Source organism: Morone saxatilis, unplaced genomic scaffold (genome assembly GCF_004916995.1).
Source record: "Morone saxatilis isolate NCDOM2014 unplaced genomic scaffold, NCSU_SB_2.0 Contig24, whole genome shotgun sequence".
Classification (NCBI taxonomy): Eukaryota; Metazoa; Chordata; class Actinopteri; family Moronidae; genus Morone; species Morone saxatilis.
In genome coordinates, this window is record NW_023339807.1 from 11,385,842 (window position 1) to 11,390,434 (window position 4,593).

Below are 4,593 nucleotides of genomic sequence, written 5' to 3' on the forward strand. Positions count from 1 at the left end.
ATATCAATCCTGGTCCAGTATGTAACTTGTGCAGTGTGATGTAGAAACCTGAAGCCTCCAGTGCACATACACTGAGAATGGAAAAAAAGTTTATAGTGAAGTAAGAGACATCTTGTGTCCAGCAGGAAAACAACATTTGCATATTTATATATTATGGAATTTTTAATGAGGTAGAAGGAGCAGATCCCTTTTTTAAGGAGGAGGGATTGATTTTTTTGCAAAAAACATAAAATATCAAAGAACATATTAAACACACATTATTGTTCCAGGCGGACTGTTTGTATATATGTCTGAACACATATCTGAAGGGGATCTTTAATACTGAAGAAATATGACAAACTGGTTTCAATTACTAAAATAGACGACATTACACCCAAGCTCAGCTAGTTGTGCTTTCTGAAAAACTGGTAATATGCTTGGCTGAAACTGCAAGTTATATAAAACATAATGTGTAATAATCTCTGGTCTAACTTTGTATTCTGAGTTGCTGCAGTCCCAGGTGGATTGTGATTGACAGCTCCTCTCTACAGACGCACAGACCTGAAGACCTGCCCGATGGGTGAACCAGGCTGATGTCCTCCCTATATGTCCCCTTTGTCATCTATTTCTCTTGATGTCTTTCCTCTCTTCTCATCTTTATCTGCCCCCTTTTATTATTTAATTTCCCCCTTATTTTCTTTCTTGTTCTTTGCCTCATTGTCTTATTTTCACCCCACTCCTAAACCATTCATCCTCCTACCTTTCTGCCATCGCTGTCCATCGCAGCTGTGGCTCTGTTGAATAAATGCATCAGTCACATGGTAGAGTTGATCCACGGGTCATTTAGCTCAGCGCCATATGGTCCAACTTCGAATCTTCATAAAGTTTTTAAAGTCATTGCACTGCAACGAATATCTGTTTACTGCAGGTAGTCTTCCTAAGAGGTCAGATTAGATTGTAGCATTACTGTCACACACACAAGAACTGCTTAAAAACAGAGTAAATAAATCAGGTTTCCCCAACAATCCCTCACACCTCAGGAATTAGAAGAATAGTTTAGATCAGCTGTCCCACCTCGTGTGCCTTCAGGTGATATGTGACAGATCTCACACTTGTAAAACCTGGGTGGTACAAGACTTTGTGGCAAGGCAGTATGGATAAAAAGTAAATGCTCTGACAGCCAATTATATTCAGGCTGACACTGAGAAGGTTTAGGGAAGAAGAAACACAATTTCCTTCCTTTATTTTTAATGAAATTGTATGCACAGAAGTTTTCAGAAGCTTTTCTATACATATTTTTCTCCATGATGCAACCTGTTTTAAAAACTGAGTTTATGTGCAGCACCTTAGTCAGGAACCTTTGAATTGATAATCCATGTGACAGCTGTTTCCTTGATTTTGGTGACATTGTCTGGGGTAAGCAGCACCGGTGTTTGCACTGGACCAACGTATTGTAATAATAAAACCGATCAAACTCCACCACAGTCTCCCGTATTTCCTCTGCCTTCCTATAATTATTAGAAAAAAGCCACCATTGTTGCTTTGATAAGCACAGAAAGCATCATTTCCTGTGCAGCCGAGGATCTCTCCCAGGAAACAGGAACCCCCTTATTTGTGTTTATACAAGCACACATTTAAGCTTGAACTTGGTGAAAGATGAATCCTTATTGCATGGTATCAATCAGCAGGGCTAAGAGAGCAGCAAATTCTCCTGTACTACTGGTATTAATATGAAATGTGTATTTTATTTAAAGATTTGACAGAAAAGGAACTGCAAGCTTTCGCAGTTCAAGAGCGGCAGCTTTTCACTTTTCTGTTTAATTCGGTTTGTTTCGTCAGACAATTGCACACACACAGAGCAACAAAAGTCTGCAATCTGCAAACACACTTAGTATTACACTTAGAGATCTCTGAGGTTTTTTGCTCTGTTTGTCTTTCAAATACAAACACACACACACACCTGAAGCCCCCTGCCCTACATTTTTAAGACACAGAGGTAACCTGGGGCGTGGGGCTTAGCAGTCTGCCCCAGTGACAGACAACTGAGATCACTGTGTCACTCACACACAGACAAAGAGCTGTATTTAAGCAGAAGAAACATGGGTTGTTTGTTTTATAAGCTTAAGCAAAAGACCTGGACAAGTTCAAGTAGAGTTGACGCATACAAGAGTGTACAGACATACACATACATGGGAACTCAGACACACTGACAAACAACTCCTGCTGCTCATTTCAACCTTTTTTCTTCTGGACACACTCTCTCTCTGCTCTTGAGCTCTGTGTTAATAACAAGCAGCAGGTTAATATGAGGGCAGCAGAGGACTGAAGTGACTGCAGCCTACTGATTAGTCCAACTAGTCACAGTTATTAGCCGGCGTGTCATTTAGTACCAGGCCTGCCGTTCCCAGCCTGCTGCTAACCTGACTGCTCTTAAGGTCATCATACATTACGAAACTTTTCATGGTGAGACGCACGAATGGAGGTGATTTATTCAAGAAAATACTGCTATTTATTTAAGAACTCATTCGAGACAGGCAGATTTTTAAGTACCTAATCCAAAAGGTATCTTTAACATGCAAAGTATGTTCACCAGAGCCATCTAGGTTGCACACACAATGGCTTGTGGGTCAGTCCACCGCTGGTCGACAGCTGTTTGATGGATTGTCGTGAAATTTGGTGCAGACTTGCATGGTCCTGACTTGTTCAGCTTAAGTCATGACACATTGTTATTTTGTTTATCAGTGTAAGTGTATTTTATTTATCATTAATTTTGTACAGGTTACACTTGTAACAGTAGTGTGTGAGGTTTGAGATTGTGGGAGAGCCCTTATGTGTATGATCATGCTGATGTTACTAATTATGTTATGTCGTTTGGGTTGATCAGTTTATAATCATTTCTATTATTTATGTATTTGTCATCGTACAGCCTCACAGAGCTGCAAGAAAGACTTTTAGTCTTGTTTTTTTCCAGTCCTGAATACATTGACCACTGTCCAACCAGCATATGGATGACAGAAAGTGCATCCAGTAATGGAGGTACTTTCCAGCAGGAAATAGATTTTTCTGGTTGTAAATTGGACTTCCCTCTTCATGACCTGCATCCTAATAAGGAATAATATTGTTCAGTGCAGTACCCCTTGTATTTGTGATTTCATGCACCACCATTTTGTTGGTAAAATAAGTTTCGAAAAGGAAATGCTAGTTGAACAAAAAGGTGACTTCCAGCCAGAGTAGCTAGCCAAATTCACAGAGCTGGCAGCCACAGTCCAAGAAGCATTTGGCAAGAGGCTAACATTTCTGCTTGCTGTGACTTGTCCTGAGCTCCTTGCCTGTGGGGAGGGAAGTGGAGGACAGGAGACAATTCACTTGAAAACACACTGTAATCATGCCTCAAAGGTACTGAGTTTGTCGACCCGAGTAAGTACTGAAAGTATTTTTTTTAGATACATTTTTTTTTCTTTTCTTTTCTTTTCTTTTCTTTTCTTTTTTTTCTTTGTTCACTTCTCTGGGTAATATTCCACATTTCCCACATGTGATAACACTGATAACCTTTATTTAATCCAGCAGTAGTCACACTTATTGGCACTCTGTGTCAAAAACCTAATTAAACTCTAAAGAATATTATGTTCCAGTGAATCTTATTTCATTTTTCTGGTATTACATTATTTGCTCTGTCACAATGTAATCTATGACATAATAAAAAAAGGATATAAAAATATAATAATAGCCTGAAACCATATCTTTAATATCACCCAGCATTGAGATAAATATGGTCTATTTTGAGAGGGTTTTTTTTTTTCAGCAGTTTTTTGATCCTCTGAGAAATTTGCAAGTAATAACCTTAAGTATTCTGCAATTGTAGACCCTTGTAAACGACTATAATAAATCTAGTTTGGCCCTGAGAGAATTTCCATCACATTTAATTATAATCAAGGAAACATTGATGTGAAGTTTAGGATGAAAATTATTTAGAAATTGTGTTTTTCTTGTCCTTGTCTCACACTGTGAATGAAACCAAAACCCACCTGCTTTCACCTCATATTTCTCCTTAACTCACTTATTTTGGCTTCTGTCGCTGTCATCAGAGGACTTTTTTACGTATATTAATTACTTGATCTTGGCTTGTGCCACCTGCATCGGTGTTGCTCTAATTGGACCAACTGGGCTTTTCAAACCTTAATATGCCTTATAAAATATGCCGCTTGTCGAATGCTTTCATCCCAGGCTACATTCGAACCATGTTGGCCTCAGTTGGAATTGGACCCTACAGTAACTTTGGCAGTGTGGCTGTGACTCTGTACGCACCAAGAAACATTATGTTGTATAAACACATTACTCTCTAAGGGCCCATGAATAGAACAAAATTCGCTAATAAAACTGCTCCAAAGACATCATTACTGTTTGTCACACATTTGCTCAAACACAGACTCAAACTTTGACCTTTTTTACATTCAGTACAAATTGTGTGTAAAAGTATTGCCTTCTGTTAAATAAATACATTTCTTATCATTTGAATCACCGGTGGTTTAAATGCTATGCCCTAATCTCTTGATCTTTCCCTCAAGCAAAAATGTCCAGCAGGCTGTCTCTCTCAGGTTTCTCTCTCTCTCTCTC